Source organism: Rhinolophus sinicus, chromosome 3 (assembly GCF_057876585.1).
Source record: "Rhinolophus sinicus isolate RSI-liver-muscle chromosome 3, RSI-T2T, whole genome shotgun sequence".
In the NCBI taxonomy this organism is placed as follows: domain Eukaryota; kingdom Metazoa; phylum Chordata; class Mammalia; order Chiroptera; family Rhinolophidae; genus Rhinolophus; species Rhinolophus sinicus.
In genome coordinates, this window is record NC_142503.1 from 145,467,369 (window position 1) to 145,491,977 (window position 24,609).

Here is a 24,609-nt window from a genome sequence, read left to right on the forward strand (position 1 = left end):
ATGAAATCAAAGAGCCCACATCAAGACACATCATAATTAAAATGCCAAAGGTTAAAGACAAAGAAAGAATCTTAAAAGCAGAACAGAAAAGCAGTTAGGGAGCTCCCATAAGACTGTCAGCTGATTTCTCAATAGAAACTTTGTAGGCCAGAGGAATTGGCACAAAATATTCAAAGTGATGAAAAGCAAGGACCTACAACCAAGATTATTCTACCCAGTGAAGCTATCAGATTTGAAGGACAAAGAGCTTCCCAGACAAGAGAAAGCTAAAGGATTTTATCACCACCAAACCAATATTACAAGGAATGTTACAGTGATTTCTTTAAGATAAATAAATAAATAAATAAATAAATAAATAAATAAATAAATAAAATGTCAATAACTACATATTTATCAACAATTACTTTAAATGTAAATGGATTAAGTGTCCCAATTTAAAACAAAAACATAGAGTGGCTGAATAGATAAGAAAACAAGACCTTACATATGCTGCCTACAAGAGACTCACTTCAGTCTCACACAGAGACTGAAAGTAAAGGGATGGAAAAAAATGTTTCATGAAAATGGAAATGAAAAAAAAAAAAAAAGCTGGTGAAGCAATACTTACACCAGACAAAATGACTTTAAGACAACGGCTATTAACAAGAGACAAAGAAGGACCTAGCAATCTCACTTCTGGGTATTTATTCAAAGAAACTCAAAATATTACTTCAAGGAGACATGTGCATCCATATGGTCATTGCAGCATTGTTTATGATAGCCAGGATATGGAGGCAAATTGGATGTCCCTGAACAGATGAATGGATAAAGAGTAGGTGGTACATATATACAATGGAAAATTACTCAGCCATAAAAAAGAATTAAATCTTGCTATTTGCAGCAACATGGATGGACCTAGAGAGTATTGTACTTAGTGTAGTAACTCAGACAGTGAAAGACAGATGCAATGTGATTTCACTTGTAAGTGGAATCTAAAGAACAAAATCAACACACAAATGAAACAGAAACAAACTCATAAATACAGAGAACACTTTGATGGTTACCAGATAGGAGGGGGGATGAGTGTGAGTGTAAAAGGGAAAGAGATTAAGAAGTTCAAAATGGTTGTTACACAGTAATCATGGGGATGTAGGGTATAGCGTATGAAATATAGTCAATAATATAATAATTATGCACAGTGCCAGGTGGGTACTAGACTAGTCAGGGGATCATTTCTTAAATTATATAAATGTCTAACCACTATGCTATACAACTTAATTTAATATAAAATCATATTTAATGTCAATTGTAATTGAAAAATTTAAAAAGGGGGGGGAAGGTGAAGGGGAATAAGAGGTCCAAATTTCCAGGTATAAAACAAATAAGTCATGGGATGTAATATACAGCATAGGAAATACAGTAAATAATATTGTGATAGCATCTTACAGTGTCAGATGGTTGCTGGACTAAGCATGGTGATCACTTCTTTAGGTATATAAATGTTGAATAACTATTGTGTGCACCTGAAACTAATATAAACATACTAGATGTATGTTAGCTATATTTTAATAAAGACCTTAAAAAAGGGATACTCAAACAAAATTCAGAGAAAAAGGGCAAATACAAATCTGGAAGAAATGTTTGCAAATTGTATAAGTGATAAAGGGCTATCTTTCATAACATATTTCTTTATTCCATAATTATTTCTTAGTATATAAAAAAACTCCTGCAAGTACATATGAAATGGACAAATGATAAGAACAATTATCGGAAAAGTAAATACAAATAATTCAAACGTGACAAGATGTTCAACTTCAGTGTATAATAATAGAAATGCAATTAAAGACATAATGAAATATATTTTTTTAACCTATCAGATTAGCAAAGATTGTCAAACTAGAAAACCAAGGAGCTTTTCTAAAATGAAGGCTTGTGAGCCAAACAAACGGATTCTATGTTCCCAAGAGTTACTGTGTTTAGACTACTTGAAGAAATGAAGATGTCTGTGAAGTAAATTAGCATTTAAAAATAGAGTTTGCAACAATACCACAGTAATTGTTGTAGGCAAAACTCATCAGTAGGTGGTAAAATTAGTAGACAAAAGCATGATTAAGATTTAGAGTATGTTTATGGTCTCAAACTATCTCCCTAGAAGCTACATATTAATTGTAAAGTAGTAACTTTACAGTGGTAAATCCAGGCAGCCCCAGTCCTATAAGAAAGCCCAACCAGCCACATGGCGAGGATAAGAGGCTCCCATCGACAGATAGCATCAACTGTGAGTATGAAGATTGCAGCCATTAGCTTTCACATTTTCCAGCTGAGGTCCCCAGTATCATGGAGGAGATACAAGACATCCTTGATGTTCCTTGTCCAAATGCCTAACCTCCATGATCCATGAGCATAATAAATGGCTGTTTAATGATGCTGAATTTAGGGGTGATTTGTTATGTGGCCACAGTAACTGGAACAAGTGGTGTCTGCCAAATTTCTCCACCATAAATTTACCACTTTTGCCTTTGTTAATTATAAATAATTTGTAGGGAAGTACTTTGAGACTAGGTAAATATTCTGTTCCTTATCAAACTTTCACCCTCATCAAACTAGTTTTAGTTTCCACTGATGAATTTCTAATCCCATCATGCCTTCTATATTTATTAGTTGGCATTTTTCCATAAGGAAGAGCTTTATCTTTTCCCCTACTTATATGTGTGTACATATGTATGTATGTATATGCATGTGTGTATGTGTGACAGTGTGATCTTATGGATTCTTATTTTATTCAGTGGAATACAGTGCATTATTATCATTGAAGTTCAAATTGTCCCTGATTTGGCCAGTGGAAATTCCTTCAAGCTGATCCTGGGTATCTTTGATATTTTCCCAACTACCAATTGAGGATCTCCTTAGTTTCTGGTGTAACAAGATGTTCTGGGTTCATCTTGTGCTTTTCATGCCCCAGTCCTGGTATACGAGACTTTTCTCCAGGGAGCCCTGGTTCATTTTAGTGGAGAATGGTATTTAGAAACGAAGATCTAAGTGCTAGGTGTGCTCATTGCTGTAGGGGTGTTATTGCTTCTAGGAGCTCTCAGTGGACAGAGCTAGGAAATACATTTAGTTATCTATCTACATACTAAGAAGCATGAGTTCATACTGGTATTTCCTATTGCAGTCCATAACCTCAGAGGACATTCTAGTGTTCCCCACTTTATATATTTGTAACTCTTTTCTCTAACAGTAAGAAATCTGGCTCCCTTTCTCCTTGATATATTTACTCATTTGCTCTATCCTAGGATACATAGAAAGTAGTTTCAGAATTGCTAACTCATGCCACTGAGAAAAACAAGCCTACTAAGTAGAGTTCAGCACTTTTCAGTTATTTTTTTAAGGTGAAATTTCTACAGAGTAAAATGCATAAATCATAAGTGTATAATTGTATATAGTTTGACAAATTAACACCACACACACACACACTCATGCATGCATGTGCTTCCATTAAAGCGTAGAACATTTCCATCACCCCAGAAAATCCTCTCATGTCCATTCTTAGTCAATCCACCCAGAACCAACCGCTTTTCTGATTTTTTTACTATAATTTTGTCTTGTGTAGAAATTCATGTAAATAAATTTATCCAATGTCTACTCTTTTGGGGCTGGCTTCTTTCACTCAGCATAATGTCTATGAAATTCATCCATCATGTATCATTAGTTTGTTCCTATTTATTTCTGAGTAGTATTCATCTCATAAATATACCATAGTTCATTTATTTATCCATTTTCCTTGGGATGGAAATTTGGGTTGTATTCTGTTTTTTACCATTATGAACAAAGCTGCTATGTATATTCTTGGACAAGTCTTTTTGTGGATATTCATTTTCATTTCTCTTGGGTAAAACCTAGGTGCAGAAATGCAGTACGTTCAAGTTCAACTGTATAAGAATCTAATCTTTCTAAAGTTGTATCACTTACACTCCCACCAGCAATGTATGAGAGTTCCAGTTGCTTCTCATCCTCATCAACATTTGGTGTTTTTACTATTTTTACTTGTAGCCATTCTAGTAGTTTTAATTTTTATTTCTTTGGTTTCCAATAACTTTGAGCACTCTTTCCCCCTTTTTTAAGCATGGGCAGCCCCAAGGCTTGAGTTTTGGCTCATTCTCCACTCTTTCTCTTGAGTTGGATTTAGTTCAGGGAGTGGCAGTAGTTTTATGGCTCTTCAGATTTTCACAATTAGGCTTGAAGAGATGGATCAAAAAGTTCAAGGATGCTCTTTAAATTCCTAATTCAGATTTACATAAGCTTTTGATAATGAGACAAAAATTTTGTAATTAATCACGTGCATATAATTTACTTGGGTTTATTCTGTTTTATAAAGCTGATTTCAATTATAGATATTTATAAAGAAAATGAGTATCTGGCATTGTTTACATGCTAACACTTGCAGAGTTTTTATGAAAATTATGTAAGTGGAAAGATGAATTCGCATAAAATTTTCTTAGCAGCCTTTTTTTATTTTTAGAAAATAATACAAACTGTTCAAAGCTAGCATCAACATATTGCCAGACTGATAATTGTACTGGGTGTTTTCATAATACTTTCTTTTGTGCATGCATTCAGTATGCCCACCACATCACCATATGGTATTATCTGCATTTTGCAGGTGGAGAAATGGAGGCCTCAGAAAGGTTAAGTGACTTGCCTAAGGACTCACAGTCAGTAACAGGTAAGGAATTAAAACTAATGGCTCTGTGTTATAGTCCACGCTGATTCCATCAGGAGCTGCCCGGGCCTCCTGGGAGCCCAATGTGTTCCTTGGCCCTAAAGCCACTTGTCTGTTTGCTTCATTTAAACAGCACCATGGAACAGCTCAGGAGGCCAGCTCCGGCCAGGTTGGGGAAAGTCTCTATTCAGTTGGGGGCAAGGGTGGTGGACCCCACGACTTTCAGGAAGAGGCAGATGTCTCTGCTGGCTTCCCATAGTGTGGGACAAGTCTTTAGCTGAGCATCAATGGGGAGCAGCAGTGTGAACAGAGACTCTGTATCCCTCCTGGCAGAAGCAGTTGCAGAATGGGAGCTGAAGGAGGTCCTGTGGGAATGGCCAGGGTCTGGGTTGGAATGTCCAAGTGGACTGAGCTCGCTCTCTGTTCCTGGAGGCAGCATCAACAGTATCTTTACTTCCTCCTTCCTGGTTCTCTGGTCAGAGAATTTCAGTTCATTTCAGAAGAGCCTCCATCCATATTTCTAGGCCCTGCACCTAAGTCCACATTCCAGTGCCAACACTTTTCCCAATGTTTTCATTTCTTGTTCTTAATTAAGAGGGGTTAGGAGCATGACAGCTCAAGAAACACCTCTAGTGGCAATCTGCAAGTTGTTTGTCCAAAGGAAACCTTCAACCTAAAATAATGTAGTTGTCCAGTATAGATGTTTCTCATATTATGGAACAACTTTGACTGGAATTATATCACCAGTATACAAAATAACTTTTAAGGAAAAAAATTTAGATAGTATTTCACAGAGATGTGGCTACATGCTGAATCTTATGTCATTTCTTTTTACAAAATTTTTTATAAAATAGAAACATTTATAGTTTAATCTAAAGATAGCTATTTGGGTATCCATTAAAACACAGTATCATTTGATGATGCAAATTAGTCTGCACTTGTATGCATGTGGCCTAAGAATAATTATGTTAAGATACATAAGAAATTGTTGTCAAATGCAAATTTGGCTACAAATTGAGGGTAAAAATGAAAGCATTTAAAAAAATCAGTATGTTAGCAATGGAATCTTATTTTCACAGTCAAATCTCAATTGTATGAAAGCTATATCCCTGAAAAACATAGTACATGTACTTGTAAACATATTGTCAGATACATGAAGTCTATGGAAAATCAGGAGATGGCAGTATGATTTTGATGTCTTTGTTTCAAGTGTCTGAATAGTGTGTCAAGTCTGAATAGTGTAATGAAGCCAACAGTCTTACTAACATCTTTGGTTAATGGGAAAGGGAGTCGCAAGCAATGGGAGTTCATAGTCCTAGAGCTCTGTTAGAAATAAGGGCCAACGAGTGGGATTTGAAACAGAAAAGTCTACAAGGGGCACAGTTTCAGGGGTTTCGATGTGGAGAGGGAAGGAATAGAGCTATGGTGGAGGTTGGCATTGTGCAAGGGTAGGGAAGTGAAGAGCCTTAAAAGGAATTCTATCACAGGGTTTGTCTTCTTCTGGACAGTGTTTGGGTCAGATTCATCTCAGTGATTCCAGAGTGGGTATTGAGGAATGTATCATCCAAAATGAATAGATACGACCCTCCTAGCAGGATTATAATGAGTCCATCAAGGTTGTTTGTTTTCCTTTTCTCTCCATGATAACCTGCTAAGGGTTCAGGAGTGTGGATTTGCCAGAGGGTGAGGACTCTGGCAGGCAGAACCAATGACTGTTATGGTGGACAACTCTTGTCCTGGTCTATTCAGAATACCCCTACCCCACCCACAGCTCTTACTCCAATCATGTGGCACTCATGGGATACCAACATTGGGCCTCTCTCTGCCTTGTACCCCAGTGCTAAAAGATCTAGTCTAGAGTGGAGATACACTATCTTTTCTGGAGTAAAGACTTTCAAGGTCAAAGCCTTTGTGAAAGCCAGAGGAGACTTGCCTTTCAGCAGGTGTCATCAAATGTGGCCCTAGCCCGTTGGTTTGGGTAAGACCTAGCAGATCAAATCAGTAGTCAGAGCTCTAATGGTGTTTGCACATTTTAATCTTCCTTTTCCCTAGTTTTCCAGCCAGGATTGATACCCAGGGTGTCAAATCCTCTTAAAATAAGAAAATAGGTGGTAGAAAGAGAATTTTAAACTACCTTAGGACAGCAAAGATTAGTGAAGTCCAGGAATTAAACAGCCAGAGGGAGACCAAGTTTGGAATATGAGAGTCACTCTCCTTACCTGGCCTCCAAAGGCACAGGAATGGAGAGTGTTAGTGGAGGCAGCGGCAAAGGCTAACAGAGATTTGAGAAAAATATGTGGAATATGGCTAACCTCCCTCTGGGGAGAGGGATTGAAAATTGGCAGCAAAGATGTGTACATTTCTCTACTACTTGAATACGTTACCATTCATGTGTACTGGTTTTCTATAAATAAAAAACAATGCTGCAGCAGTAAGACAGTGTGAGTTGTGCTGAGATAGACTTTCTTAAATACTGGCTGACAGTGCTGGAAAGTAATTTGACATGTTTCAATCATCTTAAAACATGCATGCCCCTTTACTCTGGATCTGCTTTTAGGAATTTATCATATGGAAATAATCATTGAAGAATTTTTTTTTAAATAAGGAAAATTGAAAACATCTTCTAAAATATCCAACAACAGGGAAATTACAAAAATCAGATTATATACCAAAACGTTAGCATTGGTAATCTCTGGGTATGGTGCAGGAACACAACCTCTAATTTAAAAACTTTAGGGTCAAATGCTGTTATGGAGAGCATGTGTGTGTCCCCCAAAATTCATATGTTGAAGCCCATGTGGTATTTGTAGTTGGAGCATTTTGGAGGTAATAGCTTTCCATGAATGAAGTCATGAGAGGGTGGGGTCCCCGTAACGGGATTAGTGCCCTTAAGAAGAAGAGGCATTAAAGCTTCCTCTTTCCACCATGTGAGGACACAGTAACAAGTCCGCCATCTACAAGCCAGGAAAAGGGTCCTCACCACCAACTGAATCTGCTGGTACCTTGATCTGAGACTCCTCAGCCTCCAGAACTGTGAGAAAGTGCTGTTTAAATCATTCAATTCAGTCAGTTATCATCAGTTCAGGTCAAATTTTGTCACTTGGTTTTCAGAGCTCTTGTGTTTCCCACTTCTGTGTGGAACGTGCATGTAGGCAAAGCTTCTCCAAGAGGCAGCAGTCTCTGAGATCCTGCTGGCTCCTGGTCCACGTGAGCTTGTGAGTTTGTGCTGTAGGCCCTGCCTTTTAGGTTTGAGGGAACAGTGTAGGGGACGGAGTAGAAAGCTTCTTTTATTTTATTTTATTTCACACTTAAGAGTTTTCTCTTATGTAGGCAGTTCTCCTCAATAAACTCCTTACTTAATACTTGATCAAGGCATATTTGGGGTTTTTGCCCAATATAATTTGTTAGTCTTTTCATCAGATTACTATATGAAATCATCAGATCTTTTGTTTCTTTTTTTGCCTACACATTGGCACTGACAACAGTGTTCCAATCTTTATTGTCCTTTATTCACTGGGTCTCGTTGCCCGGGAATGCTCCCTTGTACATACACATTGTGCCTAAATCTAATTTAGTCTCATTTTCACATTTGTTTTAAATGTATATATCCCAAGCTTCACTTTAACACTTTCTCATTTTAACCTCTTTATTGGCAGAATTATTTCCAGAATAGAGTTCACTTTCTTTCTCTATAGCAAGGTAACTTTGTTGAGCATATACTTCAAGGTCATTAAGGTCCATATGTTAGCTTGTAGAAAGCTGAAAGGAGATGAATGAAGTTTGCCTGTTGAAATGCATATGTTTCTGTTTGGTAGAAAAGGTAATCCCAAGAGTGACAGTTTTATTGCTGTGTAGGGCATTAACTAATTTTTGTATATAATTTAGCAATCTTATTCCCCTGTATCCTTTTCTCATTGACTCTCTCTCTATATATATCATTTTCTTGTGTAATCCTTTGAACCAGCTTTTTCATCCTGCCTTTCTTCATTAATGAGTTATGTAAATCTTTTGACATATGCTCCTTATATATTTATTTGAAAATCACATTTTTAGCATTTTGAAAATTGTACTTTGACACCCCCAGATGTGATTGAGATTGAATTTCTCACCCCTCTCAAGAGTCATCAAATCTAGATTTATTTGAGTTAGAAAAATGAAGTGAAATGGAATTCTTGTGCCTGAGTGTCATGGTTTAAAGAACAGTTTTAAAAGTAGGAAATCACAGGGGTAGGGACCAGTCCCCAATATCACTTGAGGATAATGTTTATAGCTTAAGAAAATAAAATGGAGGTTGGTCTTAGAGTGGATATGATAGGGTTCCACTGTGCAGTGTATACTACATTTCGTTCATTCATTCAATCATTTATTCACCCAGCACACATTTATTATCTACTATTTTCTAGGCACTGTTCTAGAATGTAGGTAGGGGCTGTGAATACAGAAGTGATTTTGGCAAAGCTCCTGCCCTAAGAAGTGCTCAGAGTAATGGGATAGATACATACAGATTCAATGATATAAGACTGAGTGTCATGGGAGAAATGTACAGTTTGTAAGAACATGGGGTACTAATGGAAGCATTCAGAGTGGCTCCTAACACACTTGAGAGTTGCTTAGACTGAGTCTAAAAGTATGAGTAGGACTTAGTCAGATATGAAGATGAGAAAAGACCATTCTGGGCAGAGGAGCACTGAAAAAGGAAGAAAACAGAATGATATCTGTACAGAGGTTCTTGTCCCCAAAGCATTGAGTATGAGGCAGGGAGTGGAATGTGCTCCATAAATAAGCTTTTATTTACGTGACAGTTAATTTTATGTGTTTACTTGGTGGTGTCACAGGATACCCAGATGTACGGATAAACATTATTTCTGAGTGTGTCTGTGTGGGTGTTTGCAGAACAGATTAACATTTGAACTGGTGGACTAGGTAAAGCAGATTACCCTTCCCATGTAGGTGAGCATCATCCAACTACTGAGGGCCTGAATAGGACAAATACATGGAGGACGGTTGAATTTTCTCTCTGCCTGTCTGATGGAGCTAAGACATAGGTTTTCTCCAGCCATTGGTCTGGACCATCTGTGCCCCTGGTTCTTAGGCCTTTGGACTTGGACTGGAATTACCTGGATCTCCAGCTTGCAGATGAAAGATCATGGGACTTTTCAGCCTCCATAATTGTGTGAGCCAATTCCTGATAATAAATCTCATCCTACTGGTTCTGTTTCTCTGGAGAACCCTTTCATATAATTTGAGTTCAAACTTTTAATAGATCTCCCCCACCTTATTCTGTGCTCCTCATTTTTTCCCACTTCTATCCTACGAACCTTCCTTCCCTGCCCAAATGGCAATTAGAAAAGTTAGCTTCTTCTTTGAAGGGACAGAGCCCATTATAAAATAAGAAAAAGAGCAACAGCACACATTCCTCGTTCTTGTTTTCCAAGATCTCAGTGTAAGAAGAAGAGTTTTCAAGTATTATGTGAGCACATTTCCCAAGCCCCCAGATCGGACACACCTTCCATGGCTTTGGGGAGGACAGCTGCAACAGAACACCCGGAAGACACCTGAGGAATTGTACTTTTCCAGCTTAATTTCTCTGTTCCAGGAGTCCCGAGGGAACCAGTTTTAATGAGTAAGTATATTTGTCTGCTGAGTGAGGCCAGTGAGGACAACCCACCAGAAGCAGTTGGCTGGGGGACTTCTGGTCTCAGCTCCCAGCTAATTCACACGGGCACCCCATTTTTCATGGTGCAGAATACTGGTAGGCCCACTATATAATAGATGGTTGGACTGCAAATACGTAGGGGGTAAGGTGGTATGGAAGTGAGAACTCCTGCACCTGGGCAAGTTGGGAGGAGAAAGAGCTAGCAGAGATCACCCCGCAAGTGGAACGAAAGTCACTTGCTTCTTTGATTACAGCTAGCATCAGTGTCTAATCCACAGGAAGGGTGCTGAGTGTTTCATGCAAGTCCAGGAGGAGGTGGCAAGAGGAGGAGGGAAGCTGTGCCTCTGAAGATAGGAGTTTGGCAAGTTAGAGAGTATGGGTCATCCCAGTGTCACATGTGGTCATGGCAGGTTGACTTCTTAGGTCCTTTATCAGTTAATTGAATATGTCTAAGTATTAGTTATCTATTGCTGTGTAATAAATTTAGTGTCTTAAAGTAACAACAAACATTTATTATCTCACAGTTTATGTGGGTCAGAAATTTAGGAGCATCTTACTTGATGGTTCTGACTTGAGGTGTCCACTGAGATTGCAGTCAAGATGTCAACTAGGGCTTCATTCATCTGAAGGTTTGATGAGCTAGAGAATCTGTTTCTAAGAGTTCATTCACATGGCTGCTAAGTTGATCCTGGCTATTGGTGGGGGGAGGTCTCAGTTCTTTGCCACGTGGACTTTTTCCCAAGGCTGTTTGAATGCCCTTGTGACATGGGAGTTGACTTCCCCCACAGTGAATGATCCAAGAGAAAGCAAAGCAGAATCTACTATTTCTCTTACGACCTAGCCTCAAATGTCACACACCATCATTTCCTCAATATCCTGCTGTTTACACAGGCATGGTTGATTAAATCACTGGTCATTGGTGATTGAACTCAATCTTCAGCCCCTCTCCCCTCTCCAGAGGTCAGGGTGGGACTGACAGTTTCAGCCCTCCAATCACATGGCTGGTTCTCCTGGCAACCAGCCCCCAACCTTAGGTGCTTTCTCAAAGTCACCCCATTAACAAATTCAGGTGTAGTGGAAAAGAGTTTGTTATAAATATCAAGACACCTTTATTGCGTTTATCACTTAGGAAATTCCAAGGGTTTTAGGAGTGCCAGAAATAGGGTCAAAGACCAAATACAGAGGGTGCCAAAAAAATGTACACACATTTTAAGAAAGGAAAAAAACTGTATTAAAATTACACTGATGGTAACCACTTTGAGCACCTCTTGTAATTGCAGAAGTCACATGTGACTTGTATTCATCTTTTGTTATCGGTATATATTGAGTATTGCAATTTTTTTTTTTTTTTTTTAAAGATTTTATTGGGGAAGGGGAACAGGACTTTATTGGGGAACAGTGTGTACTTCCAGGACTTCTTTTTTCCAAGTTAAGTTGTTGTCCTTTCAGTCTTAGTTGTGGAGGGCGCAGCTCAGCTCCAGGTCCAGTTGCCGTTGCTAGTTGCAGGGGGCACAGCCCACCATCCCTTGCGGGAGTCGAACTGGCAACCTTGTGGTTGAGAGGACGTGCTCCAACCAACTGAGCCATCCGGGAGCTAAGTGGCAGCTCAGCTCAAGGTGCTGTGTTCAATCTTAGTTGCAGGGGGCGTTGTCCACCATCCCTTGCGGGACTTGAGGAATTGAACTGCCAACCTTGTGGTTGAGAACCCACTGGCCCATGTGGGAATCGAACCGGCAGCCTTAGGAGTTAGGAGCATGGAGCTCTAACCGCCTGAGCCACCGGGCCGGCCCGAGTATTGCAATTTTAATACAGTTTTTTCCTCTTAAAATATGTATACATTTTTTTGGTACCCTCTGTATTTATTTCTTATTATAAATCACAGTATCACACCAGGGTATTCCGCTATGTCCCTCTTCACACATAATTTACTGCCCAACCAAAATCTCTATTTTATCTCTTTTCCTCAAAGAATCCACCCTATTTCTGGAGTTTTCTCACAAAGGCACTATTGGCGTTTCCCAGCCATGCTTGGCCAACCTATATGTCTGAAAAGGATGGAAAGGAAAGTGCTTGGCATTATTGAATAAGATTCATAGTAATGTTTTAGAAACACAAGCTGTGATGGAGGAGGGCTTGAGACCTATCCCCAAGGTCGCTGCACCTGCCATCATGGCTGGGCTGAGGGAGGCCTGGCCTGCTGAGCACACTTGTATGAAACAGAGATGGCTGTGGTCTTTGCCAGTGGTTTTCAACCTCTTTTCTCCTCAGAGAGACTGGCCTCTGTAAAGTCTCTTTCTTGTGACTTTGTTGTTAATGAAACCTGCGTGTGCTGGTTCAGCTCCAGGACTCACAGAATTCTGTCTGCTAGAGTCTGCCTTTTCTTCTGGTTCCTGATCTGTGTCAGACTGAATGAGCTGTTTTCCTGAGAAGCCCTCTTGATGGCAGCCAGACCTTCTGGTAACTTTCCACACTCTCTGGCTGTCCTAACCATCCACCCAGTGCCCAACATTCCATTCTTTCCTTAATGTCATTGGTTTCTTAATGCAAAATCCCAGTTGGGTTCTCTAATAGTCATCATTGCTCTAAGACCCACAGTTACAATCATGTTACAATAGTCCCTGAAAATGGCAATTGTGGAAACAGCTGTTAATAGCCCATACTTGCTCACAGTATTAGAAACCATGGCCATATTCCCACAGTAGTAATATGAGCTGCCATTTATAGAGAGCTTATGATGCGTTAGGCACTAGTGTTTTATATTCTTTTAATACTCAAGTTAACTATCTAAGGTAGGAGCTTCTATTTACCATGTTTCCCCGAAAATAAGACCTAGCCAGACAATCGGCTTTAATGAGTCTTTTGGAAAAAACATTAATATAAGACTCTGCCGTCTTTCTTCTCTCTTGTTGGCCATTGGGAGAATGAAACACAAGGAATAAGCAATGACGGGCCTACTTGTGAATGAAAGTGGGCCTTTCTGCCTCCATTGGAATATTGCTGAAGTTTTTCAATGCCAAGTATAGGCAAATAGTGTTGTTTGATGGTGGGGCAGGAGACAGGGGCAAGGCTGTTTGGTTCAATTGATTTCTTGAAGGGGCATGAGGTGTGTTGGTCTCAGCCTTGGGAGCAGCCACCACTTCTCTTGCGTTCATATCCTTCTGGATTTGCAGGGTGTTTCTTGGGCTCTTGAGAACAAGGCCTGTCCAAATAAGATATGAGCCAGCTGGAAAGCATCATCCCAAGAAAAAATTGTATGTTCTTAATAATTCAATATATATGGTAATCCTAGTAACCGTTCTTCTGTCCTCACTAGAGGAAAGAAGGAAGGTCTGTCAACCTGTCTCAAGAAGTGAACTGCAGTAGAGAATGCTGTTGACCTGTGTTCAGTTCTCTCTTGAAAATTCTAGGCTGTCAAAAGCAGATCGCTTTTTCGACACAGCTGCATTTTCTTCCACAACAGCAGGGCAACCATAACTCCCGCTGCCCTGCCTACATTGCTTGGGGAATTTTTTGTGTGTGCATGCTTTATTCTATTTTTCCATCTGGTGACTTTTGTTTTCTTCTAAGTGGAGCTGTTTAAATGCTTTCCACAAATGCAATCTTTGAAAATAAACACATCGAATGAATAAGAACAAAGGAGGATCCATTCCCGACGCTGATCACTGCCTAGAGGTTCCCTCGGCGGCAGGGAGATGGGGGCCAAGTGGATGAGAGGATCTTCAATGTGAAATGCCACCCAAGGGTGCTGCCAGGATTGGAATACAATGAGAACCACATGAATGGTGTCCTCACCAGCTGGGCACTCGTGATCAACCAGTGGACCTTGAAAACTTAGGAGACTCATCTCCCACTTGGCAATTTTCAGAAGCCTCGGTTTCATGCCTCCAGCACTTCCCATTAGTAGCTAGATTATCACTGTATCCCTCAAGGACTTCGCTGTTCACCTCCTTTCCCACATTCCTGAACCACCCCCCTAGGATCACTGCCTTAGTTTGAGCTCCGCCAGAAGCAAAGATTTGAGCACAGGTAATTGATTTGGGAGGGACACTAGTAGGAAAGTGACACAGGGAAGGAAAGCAGTCAACAAAGGGTACATTCTTATACCAGCCATCACAGCTGATAACCAGAGCTCGATCTTTGGGAAAGCTCTGTCAGATACACACCTCAGAATGATTCCATCAAGGGTGAGAGAACTGGATACCAAATTCCAGGAGCATAGGTTGAGGGCTACTCCCAGGGGATATTATTCCCAGCACTTCTAGAACTTCCTTGAGTGTGAACTGAGGGACTTTCCACAGTTCTGGAAAAAAGTCCCCAGCACAGGCATACAGACTGGCAGTTTAAGATTGGCTGGAATGCACTGGAATGTCTAAGGGACGTGTCTGGGGCACTGACAGTGTCTGCTTTCATCACACACAGGTTTAAGGCAAGGAGCTCCCTCAGAGTCAGTGATTGAGCCACCTCTGAAAGGTTTTCTCCCCTTTATGGCACTTTTTGGTTAGTGTTTGGCACCGTCAAGTTACCCCGCATCAGAACTACTCTCCTACCCCCACCCACTCCCGGGCTAAGTGCTTGATAATTGCAAAGAATGGATTCCTTGCCTTTACAGATGAAGGTGCCAACACTTTGTCTCAGAGGCTCATGCAGGGCCCCATGAGGCAGCAGCTGTTTGCTGGCAGCGGGGTTTCAGTTGTACCTGTAGTGACTGTAGCCCTTGCTCCCTTCCAGGAGTGTGCAGCCCACCAGAGAAGTGAGAGATTAAGAGACCTGAATCAGTTATGCCACCGTTAGCACCAATGACAGAAACCCTCAGTTCACACTCATTTAAACCACCCAGAACAACTTATTTTGTTCCACTGAACAGGAGGTTGGAGGTAGCGTGCTCCAGATTAATTGAGTTGTTCTTGTTCTTTCCATCTCTCTGCTTTGCCATCTTCAGTGTGCTGATCTTGTTTTTGGGGCATCTCCCTGCCTTACGAGGTGGCTGCTGCAGGTCTAGGTCTTGTTCATGTACATACACGCTGTTAATAGCCCCCACTATGATGTGGATACCCAAACCATGTGCCACAGACACACTACAGGCAGAGGCTGTGTGCAGATGTTTTCTGGTCAACGGCCAGTTGAGATTCCAGCCAAGAACAAGCACCAAAAGCCAGAGTTTGAGTGAGGACACCTCCAGGTGATTCCAGCTCCCCAAGCCACTGAGTTTTCCCAGCTGATGCCCCAGACATAATGGCAGAGAAAAGCCATCCCCATGGTGCCCTGTCTTAGTTACTGACCCACAGAATCCAAGAGCGCAAATTGTCTTATGTCACTAAGTTTTGGGGTTGTTTTCAATGCAGCAATAGGAACTGGAGCATTGCTCCTGGTGGCATTTGCTTTGATCCTGACAGAAATCTTGCAGGGAAGTAGAGGGGTTGGCAGTGCTTATTACCTGTTGTTCTCCACATCGTAGGGAGGGGCCCAGAATCCATGGGGACATCGGGAAAGCTGGCACAGTGCCCTGAGACTTGGCAAAGTCTTCTTTCCACAGATGATGGATTCTATAATCCTGGAGACACCCAGGGAGGGCTTTCCAAGAAAGGGTTTTGGGATCGGGGCCCACAATGAAACAGTCCTTAAAAGATAGTCTCAAAGGTGTCTGAAGACTCCAAACCCATTGGATTTACCCTCCAAATGCGTCCAGAATACCACTTCTCATTATATCCAGTTACCACTCTGTTCCAACCTACCATGACGTCTTGTCTGAATTATTGCAATTGGCTCCTTAGTTAACCCTCTTCTTCTCCCCGCCCCATTACATTTCATTGCTTATGAAGTGGCCAGAGTGGTTCTTTTAAAATATAAATCAGGTCATGTAATTGGTCGGCTCAGAACCCTCTCACCACAGGGCGTTTGTACTGCTCTTCACTCCATCCAAAATATTCTTTCCCCAGATAGCTGCATGGCCTACTGCCTTACCTAACTCCAGGTTTTACACAAATTCCCCGACTGAGGCCTTCCCTGTGCACCCTAAGTAAATTTCCACCCACCACCACACGCTGGCTCTCCAAATCTTTTTTCTCTTCGTTGATTTCCTCTATAGAACTTTTCTCTATCTGACCTACTATACATTTTACTTATTACCTTAGTATCTAACTGCCCTGCCAACCCCCAAACCGCCACTGGAATTTCAGCTCAATGACGGCAGGGAGTTTTGCCTGTTTTATTCAGCCTAGAATAGTGCTGGATACATAATAGGCCCTCATAACATATCTACTGAGTGGATAAAATATCTGCCCTCTCCTTAGCATCAGTCCTACATTTTCTGCTTCTGACTGGACAGCGCCACCTGGGGGTCCTGCCAGCACCTCAGCTCCACCGTGCTGCATAAATGTCCTCACACCCTAGGAGCTGGGATCAGGCCCCCAACAGGGTGTTTTGTATACAGTGGGGTTGATTGTCTTTGCTGGGTTTAAATGCCAGCTCTACTCCACTTTCCAACCAGACAGGAGAGAGAACATTTCCCATGTCATGAGGTTGTCGTGAAGAGTGAAAATGCTAGTCCCCAGGAACTATGCCCGGCAAAGGGCAAATGTTCAATAATTAATTCCATTATTATTCCCATTCCTAGTTACTTTTTCTCTTAAAAAAAAGTATTTTTCCCCCCAAAGGAGCAATCCTTTGTTAATGTGGTTAAGAATTGTAAAGTGTTTGCTTTCTGCTTTGAAAAATTACCAAAAACTTGTCTCATTTTGATACTGGGTTATATTTCTCCCAGTGCATGTTACAATGTCTCTTTTATGTCAAGGGAAAATAATAGTAAGAAATAGTACTCAATTGATCAAAAAAAAAACCCCAAGAGCCACAGCATTTCCTCACTGCATCCTATAATTAAAAAATATATTATTATTTTATATTAGTTTTCATTCTTATTCGTCGCAAAGTATCTTTTGATTTCTTCCTTGATCTCCTTGTTAACCAATTCATTGTTTAGTAACATGTTATTTAATCTCCATGTGTTTGTGTGTTTTTCAGTGTTTTTTTTGTAATTCATTTCTAGTTTCATACCATTGTGGTCAGAGAAGTTGCTTGATATGATTTCAATCTTCTTAAATTTATTGAGACTTGTTTTGTGGCCTAACATGTGGTCTATCTTGGAAACTGTTCCATGTGCTCTTGAAAAGAATGTATATTCTGTTGCTTTGGGGTGAAATGCTCTAAAAAAATCTCAATTAATCCCATCTAGTGCAGTGTGTCATTTAAGGCTGCTGTTTCCGTGTTGATTTTCTATATGGAAGACCTGTCCATTGGGGTCATGGGGATGTCCCTTACTATGATTGTGTTACTGTTGATCTCTGCCTTTATGCAGTCAGTATTTGTTTTATATATTTAGGTGCTCCTATGTTGGGTGCACAGATGTTTTCTAGGGTTATATCCTCTTGTAGGATTGATACCTTTATCATTATGTAATGCCCTTTTTTGTTTTTGTTATAGTCTTCATTTTAAAGTGTATTTTGTCTGATATAACTATTGCTACCCAGCTTTTTTTCCATTTCCATTTGTATGAAATATCTTTTTCCATCCCTTTACTTTCAGTCTGTGTGTTTCTTTCGATCTGAGGTGGGTCTCTTGTAGACAGCATATGCATGGGTCTTGTTTTTTATCCAGTCAGCCACCCCATATCTTTTGACTGGAGAATTTAATCCATTTACATGTAAAGTGATTATTGATAGGTGCATAGCTATTGCTATTTTATTTTCATATAGTTGATCTTTTGTTTGTTTGTTTCCCCCCTTTATCTTCTTAAAGAAGTCCCTTTAACATTTCTTGTAACACTGGCTTGGTGGTAATGAATTCCCTTAGGTTTTTCTTGTCTGGGAAGCTCTTTATATCTCCTTCAATTTTAAATGATAGTCTTGTTGGCTAGAGCAGTCATGACTGTAGATCCTTGCTGTTCATCACTTTGAATATTTTGTGCCAATCCCTTCTGGTCTGCTAAGTTTCTATTGAGCAATCAGCTGACAGTCTTATGGGAGGTCCCTCATAGGTAACTAACTGCTTTTCTGTTGATGCTTTTAAGATTCTTTCTTTCTTTAACCTTTTCATTTTAATTATAATGTGTTTGGTGTGGGCCAGTTTGTGTTCGTCATCTTGTTTGGGTCTCTCTGAGCTTCCTGGGCTTGTATATCTATTTCTTTCACCAGGTTAGGGAACTTTTCAGTCATTATTTCTTCAAATTGGTTCTCAATCCCTTGCTCCCTCTCTTCTCCTTCTGATACTCCTATGATGTGAATGTTGGTACACTTGATGTTGTCCAAAAAGTCCTTTAAAGTATCTTCATTTATTTTTCTTTTTTCTTTTTGTAGTCCATATTGAGTGTATTCTGCTACGTTGTCTTCTAAGTTGCTGATTTGATCCTCTGCTTCATCTAATCTGCTGTTGATTCCTTCTAGTGTATTCTTCATTTCAGTTATTGTATTCTTTATTTCTGATTGGTTCTTTTTCATGGTTTCTATGTCCTTTTTTATGCTTACTATCTCTCTGTTGAAGTTCTCACTAAGTTCTGTAAGCATTGTTATAATCAGTGTTTTGACTCTGTCTCTGGTAGGTTCGTTTCTTCTGGTAGATTTCTCCTGTTCTTTTATTTGGGACATGTTTCTTTGTTTCCTCATTCTGGTTGACTCTCAATGTTTGTTTCTATGTACTAGACAAACCTCCTATGTCTCTCAGTCTTAGCCACATGAACTTACCTTATGTAGTAGGTGTCCTGTGTGGTCCAGTGGCACAATCTCCTTGATCACGTGTGCGTGTGTTCCCTTTTGTATATTTGTGTATTCTCCTGTTGTAGTTGAGCCTTGATTGCTCTTGGCAGGTCAGTGGGTGGGATTGACTCTCAGGCTGACTGGCTGTGAAGATAGGCTATGCCCACAGCTTATGAGCTGTTGTCTGGGGGCTGAACCCTCAGAGGAGGATTTGCTCAAGTGGGCTTGTGTGCCTGTTGAGATCATCCTTTGGGTGTGCAGCTTGTGGGGCTAATCAGGTAGTGCTCTGGTGTGGTCTGAGGCTGACCTCTAGGTGTGTTGTTTCTGGTGCTTCTTGGGAGGGGCTCCCATGCAGGCCAATTTCAGAGCTGCCCAAGAAAGACTGCAGCATGAGGTAGGGCTGACCACCTGCCACTGAAAGTTTCCTAAGCTCCTGTGGGTTGTCTGCAGCTGTACAAACCTCCAACAAATCATGGGGTAAGGCCAACCGCGAAGGAGCCTCGAGTACCCTGGATAATGCTGCACTAGCTGGGTGGGACGGAGTCCAAGGGAGCCACCAAGGTGGTGTGCATGCATCGATTTTACCCTTTGGGAGAGGGTTCAACACAAGAAAGATGGTACCCTTCTGTAGGCGACATATGAGGCAGGCCCCACACAGGGATACTGGGGGCTGTCCCTCTAGCCCTCACCCTGAAACCACACAACTCAGTCTTTCCCTGTATGTCTCTGGCACCTCTTGAGTTATTGCCCTTCTGCCAGATCCCAGAGTGAGTGCTTGCAAGCAAGTGAGACTATGCATGGGCCCATTAAGAGGATGTCTGTGTTTCCAGCTACCTTCTGTCTCACCAGGATGGACAGATGGAATCCTAGCTGATTTTCACTGCCAGATATTGTAAGGACTCCTTTTCCTGGCACAGGACCTCTAGGCTGGGGATCCCGGTATGGAGCTGGGCCCCCTCACTCTTCAGGAGGAACTGCACTGCCACCACTGAGGTGTCCCTCCCAATGCTCAAACACTACCTGTAGGGTTGGGGTCAGCCATTTCACATCTCTGCCCCTCCTACCAGTCTTCATGTGGACTCTTGTTTATATCCTTAGTTACATGGGTTCGGTTCAGCTAGTCTTCAAATGATTCTTGAGGTTGATCTATAATTTCGTTGTAATTTTAATGTGGTCCTGAGAGGTGGCAGGCAGGCATAGCATTTACCTGTTCTGCCATCTTGGACTGTCTATCGACCAAGGTGGATTTTTTTTTTTTTTTTTTTTAGGTCCCTGAGCCACTAAGCGGCCTAAGAGAGTGCACACAGCCCTGGCTTTGCCACAATCCCTCCCTGCTCACAGGTAATGGCTTTCAGGTTGGCCAGAGTTTCTTCCAAAGTCCCACCAGTCTGTCCTCACCAGCCCTGAACTATCGCGTTTCCCCCAAAATAAGACCTAGCTGGGCAATCAGCTCTAATGTGTCTTTTGGAGCGAAAATTAATATAAGATCCAGTATTATATTATATATTCCATTCCATTCCATTCCATTCCATTCCATTCCATTCCATTATATTATATTATAGCAAAATAAGACTGGGTCTTATGTTAATTTTTGCCCCAAAAGATGCATTAGAGCTGATTGTCCGGCTAGGTCTTATCTTCAAGGAAACACAGTAGAAGCAGAACTCAGGGCCAAATGTGGGCTCTGGCCTCCTACAGGAAGTTTTCAAGAGAGCAAAGAGTGGATCTTCCTCAGAAAAATCTGGGGCCACAAATTTAAACCTGTCCTCATCCCCCAGCTCCCCAGCTTTCTCTATACAATCACTCTCTGGTCTGTTATATAAAAAATGGTCTTGTGAAGAAGCGTCTTCCATATAGGCTCTATGTGCTGGATAGTTTTGGGAAGCCGTCTGGAGCTCAGCATGTGCTAATGGCATCTGGGGCACTGGCAGCTCCAGGCAAGAAGTCCAGGCATAACAGAGATGCCCTGTTCCTACTTGCTCCCCCCTTTTTTTTTTCCAGAGGAAAATGACTCTAGGCAATGCAGCTGGGAATGCATCATGGCAATCTTACAGGCAGCTAAACTACCAAATAGATCTCTGTCAAAGTGGAGGGAATGCAAATAATGTCACTCACTGTCGTCTCTGGTCCAGAGAGCTCCTGTGGCTCTCAAAAGGCTCCCACGGCTTTCCAGCCTTTCCTCTTCCATCTCTTTCTCTTGCTTGTTGTTAAGAAGCTGTTTATTCAATCCCCAATTGTCTCCCAGGAGTAACTGCTCTTTATATACATGTATATTTGAATTTGCTCATGGGAGGGGTGAGTTCCATGTCCTCCTGTATCACCACCATCTTGGACGTCCCATGTCAATGTTTGGCACCAGGGTGGGGTGCCACATGGCCTACTGTTCTCCCTGGGACCCACTGTGTCAAGACCCCAGGACCTGCTTGTGTTGTTATTGTTTGTTTTTGCTTTCTATTGAAATCTAATATACGTATAGAAAAATGCACAGCTCTATGAATTTTCACAAAGTGAACATACATGCACACAAGCAGCAGATCAAGAAATAGAACATGACTGGCACCCCAGAAACCAAGTTGTACTCTTCCAGATACTGCCCCCAAGTGTGACCTCTACTCTGGCTTCTAACACCATAGTTTTCCTATCTTTGAACTTTATATAAAGGCAACCATATAGTCTGCATTCTTTTATGTCTGGCTTATTTCATTCAACATCTGCTTGTGAGATTCATCCATATTCTTGTATGTAGTTGTAGTTTGTTCATTCTCATTGCTATATGAAAATAAAATTTATTTATTGATTCTATAATTCATAGACATTTTGGCAGTTTCCAATTTATGGTTCCAGCACATACCTTTTGGCCAAGAGAGGTACACATTTTTTGGGGGGTCTGCATAGTACCTAATAGAAATGTTGTGTAGATGAAAAAGGGCCACATAACAAATCTGACAAACTCAGAGGCAGTCTGCATGGTGGCCTTTACAAGCTCAGAGACCCAAAGTAACCACATAGGATGGCCTGAACATAAAAATTCCTAACTAAAAGCAAGTCATGGCAGGTAGTCACATCATAGGCCTCTAGCTTCCTTGACAGAGGTCAGACTTTCTTTACCTTAAGTGAGCCTGTCGTCTTTCTGCATCTAAGATAACATACCTTTGAAATGTCAGAGTAACCTCCTTTTCCAGAGCCCTGGGGGGACACCCACATCACCTGAGCAGTAGACTACAGAACCCCTCATTTTTATTGTTCCCCAAATACCATCACTATGTGTTATAAATGTTAATTACTGTCTATTCCTGTACCCACCAATGAAAAGAAGTACGCATCTCTCCATTTTACCTTTTATCCAATCCCAGAGATTTCCCCACTTTGCTTTCTGCCACCTCCCTAATCTACCACCAACGGATTTCACGTCACCTTCCTGACGTCTTCTCCTTTGATTCTAATGTGTAAAATAAGCTGCAAAACTGCCATTCTCTGAGCATTTTCTGAATTAATTGAGATTTTGCTTCCTGGCAATTGTCATCAATTTGGTTCAAATAAACTCATTAAAATTCTCTACAGGTTTGGACGTTCTTACGACAGTTGTGCGTTGTTGGCCAAGACTTTTCCTTAACAGATGGATCAGCCTGCTTGTCTTTTGCCACAGTCAGCAATTTTTCTTTTGTTCTTTTTTTTCTTTCAGGTAACATGTGCTGGCCCATCTGTAGGTTTCTTTAACATGTGCTGAGTAAGGCCAATGGCAGCCCTGCTGTATTTTTAACATATGTGGTGACTGGCTGTGTATACATTTCTTGGTTCATGAGAGGTGGTGATAGAGGAGTAGGAGGGCAGGGAGATGCTGTGAACATCAGTGACCTGAAGCCTTTTGACAGTCACAGGGGAACCTGGAGACTCAGCTGTGTGACCAGCTGATCCAGGAACTTCTCCCTTTGGGCACTAGGGTGGGGGTGGGATCATGATTTCTGCTCCCTGCTCTTCTTTGTCTCTCTCTTTTTTTTATATATATTTTTATCTAATTTTTTTATTATTATTAAATTTATTGGGGTGACAATTGTTAGTAAAATTACATAGATTTCAGGTGTACAATTCTGTATTACATCATCTATAAATCCCATTGTGTGTTCATCACCCAGAGTCAGTTGGGAAACCTATTGTTAGTTGTCTTCCCTCCCTCTCAGCAGCTGAAATGGATACCAGGCAACCTCTCTTCTAACCTATGCTTTTTAATACACACTTCCCCTGTCTTCACTTCTTTTTCTTCTCTGCCCACATTGAAGGTGGCCCTGGGTAGCATTTTATTTTTATCTGTTTTTCTCTTTCTTCCCACATAGTCCCCAATCCTGCTTTTCTTAGAGGAGTTTTGACTGTTGCTGTTTCTGCTTCATCCCTCTTCCCCTCACGCCCCGTTAGTCACTTCCTTACCTGTAAATATGTTTGTTTGGTATTTCTTTTTGGTTGTGACCTTCTTTTCCCAAAGTGTTCCAGTCTCTGACCAAGCAATCCCATACCCCTGGATGGAGCAGACCAGGGCAAAGATTTATACAGTGACTTAGTAAAATACAAATATAAATAGAATATGAGAACCAACCAAACAGAAGAATGTGAATCTGTTGGCCATGAGAGACAAAACAGCAATCAAGGTTGGCCTTCAGATTTGGTGCTAAGCTTCCTCATAGCAAGAAAAATAATAGAAATCAAAGAGACTTATAGAGTTACTGGCATTAAGATAGTAGCTAAAAGATAAAATATATAAAACAAAGATAGTAATTGTGATATTTTTGAAGAAGTGTTGTATTCATTATTCTATCTCCTAAACCTGTGAATTAGGGCCTTATGCATAGTAGGTGCTCAATAAATATTTAAGGAATGAGTTAATAAAGTCAAATTACTATTAACTGCTACCTAATATACATTGAGCAATACTATGAGGCAGGGAAATTTTAATCTGTGCCACTCAGCAAACCTAACAGGTGGGCACTATATTTCTCTTCATTTTCAAATGTGCAAACCAAGTGTTGGGAATAACTTCCCCAATGTCACAGCTCTTCTATGGTCTGGTGATGATTTAAATTCAAGTACCACATCTGCAGCCAGCCAGCCTAAGCACTGAGGAGTCTGAAATGATACAGCAAATGAGCATTTATGAGCATTTTTGTTTTATTAGACAGTAAAACCGATCATACTGGCTTTTTACTGCTGGTCTCTGGCTGGAAGCCCAATTTGGTGAGAGGCCCTGCTAGAAACCAGGCTGCCCTCCTTTCTGCTGGGAGCTGCCAGACTGCAAAGGGGACAACCCTTTTCCATGTCTGCCCTCTGCTGGCAGATGTGAGGATAGCAGGGCTTTCTCCCAGCTTGTTGCAAGAGCATCTTCAATGCAGTGAGGTGTGGGCCCACTGCTTGGCCCTTCTGCTGATTTAGGGGGATGGTATTACCCGACCCCCAAATTGGGACATGTGCTTTGACAAACAGGAATGTCTTAGGTTATACTGTTTTAAATCAGTTGCTGTTTT

The 24,609-nt window shown here is 41.0% G+C and overlaps 1 long non-coding RNA gene across 2 annotated transcripts in view; it reads left to right on the forward strand.

The window, feature by feature from the left end:
* The first annotated feature begins 4,636 nt into the window (after positions 1 to 4,636).
* Positions 4,637 to 24,609, forward strand: part of LOC141570588 (uncharacterized) — a 124,503-nt gene continuing 104,530 nt past the window's right edge. Inside the window, exons 1-2 of one of the 2 annotated variants that reach the window (XR_012494754.2) lie at positions 4,639 to 4,702; positions 20,368 to 20,440. This is a non-coding gene — a long non-coding RNA (uncharacterized LOC141570588). Of the gene's footprint in view, positions 4,703 to 20,367; positions 20,441 to 24,609 lie in introns of both variants that reach the window. The other variant, XR_012494753.2, reaches the window with a different exon arrangement.